Genomic DNA, 12,260 nt, shown 5'->3' with positions numbered 1-12,260 from the left:
CAGTATTCTTTAAATTCTAAACATATTAAATACTGCCAAGCATCTATTCTACATCTTGTGATAACCAAAAATAGTAAACACCTCAAATTTATATAATAGGATTATTTTGAAACTGCGTTATATTTTATTTATCCGTTACAACAAATCGTTGCTGCAAAACCACAATTTACCACTGCCAGAACCGTTATAAATAACTCGGAACGTTTTGTCGTTGACAGTGGATAAAATGGACGCATAAATGAGGATAAAATAATGAAAATTAATGGTTTTGTCATATGACAGTGTATCGTCCATTGGATACCTCGCGAACTCGTTTCATTTATTTGGAAATGGGTTTTGTGATTTAAATCATGCGCTGTGGACGTGAATTTCAGTCGGACAAAACTTGACAATGTTTATCGTAATTGTTCAGAAAATCGATAAAAAAAATTATATTTCAATATGTATCATTGTATCATTTAGTTTTACATGGATATAAAATGTAGTTTTTCCACCTGAAATCTTGTTTTTCAGTATTCATTTTTCGTATAATACTAAACTAATAGTACCACCTTAATGAAAATAAATTACACCTAACAGAACTGTATGTCGTTGACTTTATATGATAGTACCAAGTATTACTGTGAATATCATGTAACTCTATGTAATTAAATTTAGGGGTAAGACTTTGGATGAACACATATTGAAAAATAGCATAAACTAGTGCAAGAGGGGTTGTCTAGTGATCAGTGGGGCCTGAGCTGGTCTAGAGGAGAGACTTCGGTCCACGAGGTCCCGGGTTCAAATCCCACCGGTCACCAATGAGTAATGGCCGCGACCCTAGCATGAAGTAATGTGGAAAACAATGCGGGGCTAGAAACTTGGAAAAAGGAAGAAAATTATGGTTACTGTACCACTATTTGTTCACTAGCGACAGTTCTATTTTGAATTAGGAACAGATAAATTTTAAAACAAACCGTTGATAACAAAATGTCAATGGTTATTAAAGCTTCCGATAAATAATTCAACTCGATATTGCTTGGAAATTCAATTATGGAACTGTCTAACCGTCAACCCCCTACACAATACCGCCTCTGTTATATTGTATGAATCCTAGCTTTTGTTTTAGAAGTGAAAGATAACTGAAAGTCAACAAGGTTGCCCCCTGTATTTTAGGTTTATAGATATATATTTTATGAAATGTTCAATTATTTTGGCAGCTGTATGATTGTAATATTACATTCTTAATGTGAAATCAACTATACACAATGTTTGTATGGATTTTATAGTGACTAAATGGACAAAAACAAACTTATTCTTACAAAAAATTTAACTAATTTTACCAAACCAAGAACCAATTATTTTCATTGGTGTTTTTAATGGATAGGACGATGAAACGAAATAAAACGTAGCAAGGGTTTATTAGCTCCAGCTAACATTGAAGGGTGGTTTACAGAACACTTGAAATTCTTGTTTTCACCCCTCATTATCTGTTTCAAAACATCGCTCTTGAAATCCGTTGCTCTACTGAAACTGGATAGTTTCATAAAAAGTAGCTTTAGTGTTTATTTTAAATAAAGTCTAAGGTATCATACCTTCAAAGGAAAATAATTTTTATGAATGTACTAGCAGAGTACCCGTCCTTCGTACGGGGTTGGCGTATAAGTATAAAATGCTTATTGCAGTTATAGCCTACTCGTGCTTTGGGTTTGCAGGGTTTAAGAAAAATTTGTTTTTTCACTTACAGTAGTATAGCACATCTACCATAGCCATAATGTTCTATCACTGCCCTTAAACAATAAAAAGGTTAAATTCTCATTTTTCACAGCTTTTTTGTAAAAAAATATATTATGAAAAGCAAAAAGATTGTGTTTCCGCCCGGGATCGAACCGGGGACCTTGTGCGTGTGAAGCACACGTGATAACCGCTACACTACGGAAACTTGGAATGTGAAGTAGAAATTAACTATGATAAATTTAAATTATGTATAAATTTAATTTGCAGTACAAAAATATGACACTAGCAGATTGCCCGTCCTTCGTACGGGGTTGGCGTATAAGTATAAAATGTGTATTGCAATTATACTCGTGATTTGCGTTTTCGATGGAGGACACGTTTTAAGAAAATTTGGTTTACTATAATTTATAATACTACTATAATAATGTTCTACCACTGCACTTAATCAATAAAAAAGTTAAGTTCTCACAGCTTTTTGTTGCTGCTTAGTTCAAATTAGTTGTTGTCATACATGCAAAACGAATTAATAGTATTGCACCCTTTTGATAAACCTTATACATTTTTAATGCCTTTTAACATCAAAGAATTAACTTGTGTAGTTTAAACAGCTGACTAAATTCTTTTATTCCTTTTATGAATACTCATAAGGTAACATGGGTAACTATAGGGCCACTGGGACAGAGCCCAAAAGGATTTTTGAGATGTTAATCGGGAATGTGAGCTATCATCACGCCAAATTTCAGCCCTATACGACCAGTATTTTTTGCGTTAACTTGTCACAAACATCCTTCCATACATCTAAAACTTTCTCACTTATAATATTAGTAGGATTACTTATGTTTTTACCTACGTGGCTTGAACGATCTACTAATCAAAAGGTTGATGGTTCTACTCGGAGAAAAGATGTGGTTTGGACGACTCTAGCTGAGCTGGACACAACTTTTCTTAAGCTTTTAATTTTGGCTGTAGAACCAGCTGATCGTATTCAGTAAAGAAGCCATCATCTTACCAACTCTCCACTCATCTTTTCTTAAAATATGCACCCTCGTGCCGGTATGGAGTCGTCTAAGGCCGCGGGAGAGAAAAGTGGCATCGTCGCAGATCCGGCCTACTGAAACAGCTATTGCACTTAATGGTACGTCTGCGCAATGTTTATGTTTACTCGTTTGTTTCACTATTGTTACCATGGCAACAGGCCGGTGCGATGTTGCCACATCATAACGTCTTGGCCTTGTATTAGAGGAGGTTATGGTGTCGGTTGTGTAAATCTTATCTAGTTAGAATATGTTTTACATATATCAAATACCAAAACTGGTAATTCAACAAATTTCTTTAAGAATGTGCTTGGTTGGTAGGCTTAGTATAAATTGACATGGTTCTAGAGTCAGTTTACATTGAAAAATTTTGATCGCAGTCACTCAATACATATTTTATGGATGACATTTTGAATTATCTTAAAGTTTAATTACATTGTTAATGGTAAAACAGCTAAAATTATAATTCAAAATACTCCTGCCACAGCGAACCTGCAATAAGAAAGGTATGTGTTTTGTTTAGTGAGATGTTTATAACTTGTATGAAATAAATAAATAAAATACCCAAAAGTAATCAAAATATTTCCACGATCAAGCAAACAACATCAAACTACTTAGGAATTTTGAATTTACAGTTCTCTTTAATGTTCTCCGTAAATATGCAATAATATGAATACAATAAATATTCAATAATTTGAATTAGTTATTCTTTCAGCAATATAAACTAGTCTGGAGATAAATTACAATTTTTTGGGTAAAAATGGGACAAACCATTTGGGTTACTATATCGTAAGACTTTTATTATAATAAAATATGACTAATGTCATAATCTTTTTAGTTATTCAGAAGAATCAATATGTTTCTTGTAATAACATAATGACACCTTCTACGTATGTAGCAAATCAGGTGATTGGGGAAATATACGTAGTATGAAGGTGTTGGTAATCAACAATAATTCGCCCTACAGCTTTCAGAACTAAAATCATAAATTTTACTTTATCAAACCGCACCCATTTCATAACTTTAAATCCCGATCCCAATTGAGATTTATTTTTCATCAAATTGGATGACAGTTTGTGCTGGGAAATCAGAACTTTCTGCGACAATATTTCAAAACTGAGTCCGGCTGTTGACAGTACAACATTAGTCACAACTGACAGTCTTGAGTACCGAATGGGGAGAAGAGAGAAGGAGAAGAAGGGGGAGAAGTAGGTCGATAGTTGCCCAAGGCCCATAGAGGTCGCTACTGTTTCCTTGGTTTTGATATTAAAAATGTTTCATGTATAACTTGTACTTCGCAACACTTGCAAACTAGCTCTCCATTTTTCACAAGCTTATTTTTGTAAGGCAGGGTTTTTAAATGTATTTGGGTAGGTGAGCACAATTACAATTAAATTATGTGTGACTAGCGGAATACCCGTGCTTCGACAAGGAAAATCTGTTAATGATTTGAAGATGAATAATTTTCGTACTTACATTCATGTTGAAATAAAAGTAAATTACGTATACGAAATTATTTAGTTGGTATGAATTCGGAAGTTTATAAACAAAATACACTGTACTTTCCTAAAACCACTGAACTGCCAATGATTACATTTAAGAAATGTAAGACCAACAAATATTTCTTTCTTTAGAGATTTTTGCTGGTTAGTGGTGAAAGTTCTTGGGAGTGTACGTACCTTGCAAGAATGCTCAAATGTACTTTTGGATATTAAATTAATTTTGGAAAGTTGATAGGTACTTTGAGGGGACTTTTGAATATTGGGGGTAATCTTATAAATATTTTGGGGGTCCTTGAATATTTTTATAAAGCTATTTGTATTTAAAAGAACTCTAAGGTGTACTGTGGACGTACTTTTGGATGTGGTAACTAGGCTACTCTTGATAAATATTGTGAAGGAAATTTTTGATGTGAATTTTCATCTTAAACGTAACTTTGAAATTATATTTTAAATTTTTAGTAGCATTTTGTCTCCTTACAAAGTTATTTTTAATTTGAATCAGTGCCTCATAGCTCACAACAAACAAATAGTGTTTCTTTTGTTATTTTGTCCTAGGGCGCTAGGCACGAGCCCGGGATTGTTTTTCACATTACTTTAGACTATACTTAGGGGTTGCGGCATTATCACTTAGATTAAATTCATTGGTGCTTTGGCAGGATTTGAACCCGGGACCTCAGGCACCGAAGTCCCGCGCTCTAACCACTATAAAAAACCAGCTCGCTCTCCCAAACAAATAGTAATATCAATAACGGTACAAATGTTAACCGTTGAAGTAGAAAACTATTTAGGCTAATAATCTGTTACCTCTATCACACTATATTTCTTGTCAATCCAAGCAGTTGAAGATCGTTTTATCCTGTACCCGGATCGGTTTGAGGCAGCACGGAGCGGAAAGAAGCAAAGCTCCTTGAAGGAATTATTGTAAGAGCATTAGAGGCTTTGTATCCTCTACCTCTCCTATGTTTGTAGACATTGACGTTATTCAAATGTTTACATCTATTTTTTTCCATTGACACTAATTTATAACGTCAACATCATTTTTTTACTATGGAAATAATTTATACTCGCAATTTCTTCTAACCATTATGAGTTGAGGAATTAGTGTTGAAATTCTTTTTTTAGGTTCTGTTGTTGGACCCGTTTTAAAATAACTCTTGTATGGGAGTAGGATTTAATTAATTTAGTATTATCTTGGATAAAATATACTCCCTTGTGTTGGTTAGTCTTTAGTATTATCATAGATAAAACAAGTCTATGGTATTATAGGTATTAAAGGTATTATGCAATCGTTTTTGACAAGAATGTAATAACAACAAAAACAGCTGTTAATTTATTAGTTTGTTATTTTTATTTTATTTTTTACAAGCCTTATTGTGGATATTTGGGTGTGTGCTAGGATTAGATCATTTCAATCTAGTTAGTATTTGTATTATTCAATCCGGGGTAGAAAAATTGATAGCAGACACTTAAAAATAAATAAATTTACTGTACACTTTCAGAATATTATAAGCCGATTGAAAGGGAGATAAAATATTTAAACACTTATTGCTTAGAATACTGATCAACTGACATAAACAACTAAATTACATTTTACTTTGGAAATATTTCTAAAAAAACACACAATGTTATATTTTATCTTATCTAAAAACATTTATGGGACAGAAAACAAAATTTTTTGAGTAGAGGGGTTGGTAAAGTGGCCAATATAGTAGCAATCTTGACATGTCAGCCAACAATAAAATGCGGATACTGCAGAGAAATCCAGCGCCAGAGGTCGATACTGTAGCTGAGTTATCCGTGGATATTCATCACCTCGTGCTGCGGATATTATATCCTGCATATCTAAAAAAATACAATGTGTCCACAAGTTGTGTTGTTTGGTTGGTTTGAAAGGTGTGCTAAATTATACTATGGATTCTTCCATGACGTGCCGATTTTAATAAGAAGACTTTCTTAATGTTTTATATCAGCTGTTACAAATTTCCTAAGTGTAACGCCTACACTGTTACTGACAAAGTTATTGCTCGAAGTTATTAAATTGCTCGAGCAAAACTTTAAGTAGGCTAATTGTACAAAACTTTGGTATGAACGATGTCAAAATTATACCAAAGACTACCACAACCTATGTTAGATGCGTATGTAGAAAAATCTCAAACGAACCAAATTCGTTGAACTGTAAAAATAGCTGAAGGTTTAACGTGAATATTTAATTTGTATAGGTGGTGTGGTTACAGCAAAAAATAACATTAATATTAGTGTATTTTACTGCAACAATTAATTAATTTATTTCGCTAAAAAAAATTATTTCATTCGATATTTGCCATTATTAACTGGCAGCCCCGTGGTATTTTCCCGACGCAATACCCGCAATACATGCGTGGCTCTGTATTGCTAGAGCGCCGTTAATTTTACCGGCAAAGTACAGTTAATGCAGGCATTATACATTGCCTGAAGCTTTTGGGCAAAGTATGAAATGGAGAAATAACAATAGGATATTTTACAGTTTTAATACACATTTTGTAATGTGTTCGCATTCAAAGGTAGAATAAAAATACCCCCGCCGCAGCAAACCTGACGCCTAAGCGAATTTCTATTTAGCTGAATTGATTTTCAATTGATCTATTTAAATAACATTAGGTTTAACGAGTACCTAGGTTTGCTGCTACAAGGAAACTAATAAAGTGTGTGTTTTAAGTAAAATAATTATTGCTTAGTATAAAATGAATATATTTGCCAAGTTTGATGAAAATATATCCATAAACAAGCAAACTACAACATTTTACAATATTCTCCATAAGAATAACATGGGAATTTTTAATTTACCATTTTTTTAGTTTTCTCCGTAACCAATAACCGTACAAAAACACTTTCATATACTGAATTGTTTGTTTTTTTAAGCTCTTTAAGAAGGTTTAGAGAAAAATTGGGAAATTTTGTGTTTTGAGGGTCAAAAGTGAGAAAACCCAATTTTTACCCCATAAAACCCCCCATAAAACCCTGTTCCCATGGTCCGATCATGCTGGATCGCGAACTCATTCAAGTTTATCCCGCCTTACACCTTCAAACCAAATTTCATCAAAATCGGATAAAAATTACTCAAGTTATCGTGTTCACGGACACATATATATATATATATATATATATATATATATATATATATATATACATATATAAAAATTTGAACGAGTGGTGTTTTTGGCCTCTGTGGACATCAAAATGAAAAAGTAAATCGGTCCCGGGCCTAAGTCTTACCATGAGACCTACGGTAATAGCTACTTCCCTATAGGGAAATTCGCTAAAAGATTAGAACACTAATTACCTTACAATATTAAAATTTGTATGTATGGTTGGGTTAGGTTAGTTAAAGTTGATTTATTTGAAATTGAATTAACTTTTAGCGAATTTCCCTATGAAGAAGTAGCTATTACCGTAGGTAGCACGGTAAGACCTAGAGCTGGGACCGACATACTTTTTAATTTTGGTGTCAAACATTATACGTTCAAATTTTTTATATGTACATAGAGTACATAATTGCTAAGTAAATAATACATTTTCACATCTGTGTCCATCATTAAGGTCTCGATGCTTTAAACCAAAAATATTTATGAGTTAGAGAAAAATATTAAAATTAGTAAACCTGTGTAGGCATCGTAAATGTAATTTTAAACGGTTTAGAAGGATAAAATATTTAAAATATGGATTTTTGTATCCACCAAGGATACGTGAAAATTCAATAGAAGAAGTGAAAGAGGAGTGTTTTTCACATAAGGCATTCCGCCTCTGGCAAAAGCAAAAGCCTTTTTATTTTACGCATGAGAAACTACGGTTGAAAGTTGTAACCGCCATATTTTCCACATCTGCATACATCAAGCTGTTTTACATGCAAGTTATTCAGTGAAATAAACTTCACCTTTGTTATAAAAGTCGTGAAAAAGCTGTTGACTGATTGTAAAAGTTATCTTTGTTTATCGTTTGTTGTGACCCGGTTTTCCAACAGTAATAAATCACAATCTTGGAAATAAACATTTTTTTGTCAATAATTTGTGTCGTCTAATATTTGACTACTTCATATTGTACAGTGAGTAGGCCTAATTATGGTGGTAAAAGAGCGGAGGTTCTGTCTCCGAGGTCCCGGGTTCAAATCACGCCAATCGCCAATGTATTTTATATAAGTAATAACGCTGTGACCCTTTAGACCTAGTTTGAAGTAACGTTTAAAAAAGTTCTGAACCTACTCTTCTGTGAGGTGAGACATGAAAAAGAGTAATCTTGGTAGACTATAACAAATATTCCGTATTAAAATCATGAAACCTTCCCTAGAATAAATATTTTAATAATGAGGTCTCTAATGAAAGGAGAATCTTTAAATGTGCAACATGCATCCTCCAAAGAAAACCATTCTAAATTTGTATTTAATTTAAACAATAATTTAGAGAGTGTTGATGGACAATACTTTATCCCGATTCAAATACATATTTATAAAATCCAATGTATGTTTGTCGTTTGTTTGTCCTTTATGAGTTACCAAACCGGCCATCCAGTCAAAATGAAAATTCTGAGAGTTGTTCTTACCACCCCCGGAAAGGTTTGTGTGAAGTAAAATTTTGGAAAACTCCTCAGGGCTCGGCCCCCCGTGGCCTTTAAAGTTCCCATGTTATCCTTATGGAGAAAAGGTTTGTTTGCATTCGAACAGATGAATCATTTTGATTTGTACACTATTAACTAGGGGAACAGTTGGTTGTGTTTATTTGGTAAAAATGAAAATATTTACATTATTTTGTTGCCTGAAAATTGGTCGTTTGAATTTAAAATCAAGATATATGTACTATTTTTTGGGGCAACTATATAACAGTATACCTCGATTCAAATGATTTATAAATATATTTAACACTGATATTACCGTAAACAAATTTGCATGAACATATCGGATTAAACCCCTCATCAAAGTTTAATGCGTTCATAACATTGTAATTATGGGGTTTAATCGCGCCAGATTTGGTCTAATGGCGCATTCTATTGGAGCAATAGCGCTCGTGTGCATTACAAATACCGTTGGGAAATGGGCCATTACACCGAATGGCCGACATTACTGCAGCCGATATTAATATACAGTTACATGTATGTAATTATTTGGCTAGGTTACATGTTTTTATTGATATGTTCTAAGTTAAATATTAGGCTGTGGTTTATGTGCAGCTTTTTCGCCAATGTTTAAAGATCCATGAAATATGTTTTGCTAATTTTGTTTATACTAATTTAGAGTATATTTGTGCTTTACTGTTTGTTATACAGTATAACTGAGGGACGAGTCATTGTTTATGATTAGACCATTTTATTTGTTAAAACGAGATTCTAATTTACTGAGATAACAAGAAACAAATTTCAAACATAACACGACCTCTTCAGTCAACCGGACTAAACTAACAATAAAATTGTCTTCAGCAGATCCATAAGGATGATAGATCTATTAAGGGAGTATGTTTGATCTAAAGTTACATGCAACCACCAATTCTCCGTTACAAAGTCCAAACATAATCCATCGTGACTCATAGTATCTATTTTGTAGAATTTAAATACTAATCCATGTCTGTATGATGAATGTAATTTTAATTTTTCTGCATGGAAGGAAATGATTATGTTCACTTAATGATGAAATATTTTTCTGATTGAATACAGCATGAAAATGACCCAGGTCGCACAACGTAAGCTACACTTAACCTCAATAAGTGGACTATCCCTACTCCAAGACAGCTTGTTCTCGAATCCTCATTTTATCCCTACTACCATAACAACCCTACCCGACACCTACTTGAAATCCCATTACAAAGGACTTAGGATGATTTGCCCGATATAACTGTTAGGGAGGAAGTGGGTCAGGAGGGAATACAGACAAATGGCCTCAAAATCGATTGGAATAACTCCCTCCACTCCAACCCCCTCACCCCCCCCCTATCATAACGTCACGCCATTTCTGATTCAAGTGCGTTTAACCCCTTCACATTTCATTTGCTTTGCACTTCGTAATGTTACTTTTGCAGACTGGCAAAACTGAATGTATTTTGAGTGGAAATGGGGTATGGTTGGGGTGTGGAATGTTCTTAGGTTTTATCATAGATTAAACATGAGGAATATGTTTAATCCATGGTTTTATTTACTGGTGATGTAAATTTGAAGTTATTGAATCCCGTTTCAGAAAATCTATTTCAATTAATGAAATAAATGAACAAAGGTTAGGGTTCGAAATAAAAGATCGGTGATTTAACATTTACTACTCTTAGCATCCATAATTTATGCATTCGATTGAATGGTCACTACAAATAGGATTATCCTCCAATTGTGAAATATAAAGCTTAAGTATGTGTTTTTATGTTAGGTACATTGTAGTGTACGTATTTGGAGTATTTTCAAGAAGAGGATTACTATTTCAATTTAACATATGGAAGTTAGGTTAGTTTTGGTTAAGTTAGGTTATGTTACGTACATCAACTTCATTTACATAGGACACTATTTAATAGTGACGACCCTTATCTTTAGAAGGACCATGATTCACATGTTTTTCTTTGTTAAGTTTAACTGTGCGCACTCCATTCATGCCAATGATTTAACAACAAATAATTTCAAGAATAAACGTTTTGTTCGGGGGAATCGCTTTTGCATTTTATTTATTTCATGAAGTGTGACAATAACAGATAAAAGACACACTCTATTGCAGACAGAAAAATAGTTAAAAACCATTTCATTCAACCACATGGTTGACAAAATCTACAATCGTTAAAATTAAGATAGAGAAGGGGCTGACGTCACCAGTACAAAATCTAGTTACATGTCCGTCAATCGTATAATCGATGGTGCAGCAAAGTGCAAGAGAGAGAAAGAAAACCATGTTGTCACCGTTGCTTAGCAACACGACGAAACATAACCTCAAAGCTCATCGTTCATTTCTCATTTCATAATCGTTATTCGTTTGAACGTGTCAGAATAAATCACAGAATGAGGGATTCGTTTTCATTAAAAGTTTGCGAGTGTAAAATATGACGTTAATGAGTGCGTTGATTGATTTGTGTTCTAATTAATCGTCGATCACAAAATTTGTTTCATGTGACGCATCAGCAGTGTTTTAGTTTTATCGAATACGATTTATTTGTCTGCGGAAATGTAGGTTAACTTATTTGTTAGGTAAGTTTATGTTCCTCTGTTAGTCATCATAGTATTATTTATATGAAGAGTAGATACCAGTCGTCAACCACATGCGAATGAATTAATGAATATTTCCTGGCAATTTTTACATTCAAAAATATCAGATTTTCTAAAAAAATTTAAATATTTGAAAATTGTGGAAAACTTTACATTAAATTAGATGTTGCAGAAAATTGTCTACGTGTACAAAAATGTTTCATAAGTTGTAATTTCTTGTCTATAAAGTATACTCCAGTTGCATTTATTTAGGGGTTTTTTGTCATCGACTTGTTGTTGGAAAGCGTCGTTAATTGATTTCTTGGAATCGAACCAGCAACCGTCAGATTTGAAGGCGACCACTATAACCACTCGAGTAACCAGACAATTAATCATGGACACTTAATCACTTGAATCTGTTTAAAAGTACAGCATGAACGTAACTTAATTATCAAAGTCTCACATTCATTTTACCCTTTAAACTATCACGTTCCCGTCAGTTTCTTTTATGAACTGCAACTCCAATCTCAAACTGTGGAATACATGTTAACACTTATGTCGTATAACTGCACTTGAATGTGTAAACTTTATTATTTTCACAGCGTCTACAGTGAGAGCCGATCCAAAGTGCCTAAGAGGAGCAATTTCGTTTTCACAGCTTAGCAGTAAACTTTCCTTGTCCGAAATGGAAAATAACCGTAAAACAAATTTATAACGTCCCTCTGTTGCAGCTGAACAGTTTTACGGGATATAATCTCTGCGTTTGAAGGGTGGATGTAAAGAAAATTCCCTCCCTTGGCTCACCTGCGTTGGTTATTGGTCAATAACTTCTTCC

At 33.6% G+C, this 12,260-nt stretch overlaps 1 protein-coding gene and 1 non-coding gene across 3 annotated transcripts in view; one reads left to right on the top strand and one right to left on the bottom strand.

The window, feature by feature from the left end:
- The window catches only part of LOC128992393 (voltage-gated potassium channel subunit beta-2-like), an 83,287-nt gene that overhangs the window by 45,352 nt on the left and 25,675 nt on the right, over positions 1-12,260 (top strand). The gene's annotated exons all lie outside the window — the stretch shown is intronic.
- Positions 1,849-1,921, bottom strand: Trnav-cac (transfer RNA valine (anticodon CAC)). The gene has a single exon. It is a non-coding gene; the product is annotated as a tRNA-Val (tRNA).

Source organism: Macrosteles quadrilineatus, unplaced genomic scaffold, assembly GCF_028750875.1.
Source record: "Macrosteles quadrilineatus isolate MER2022 unplaced genomic scaffold, UCM_ALF_1.0 Scaffold_4__1_contigs__length_99947679, whole genome shotgun sequence".
NCBI lineage: Eukaryota > Metazoa > Arthropoda > Insecta > Hemiptera > Cicadellidae > Macrosteles > Macrosteles quadrilineatus.
The sequence above is the reverse complement of the archived record's forward strand: the minus strand, read 5'-3'. Positions and strand labels throughout refer to the sequence as shown.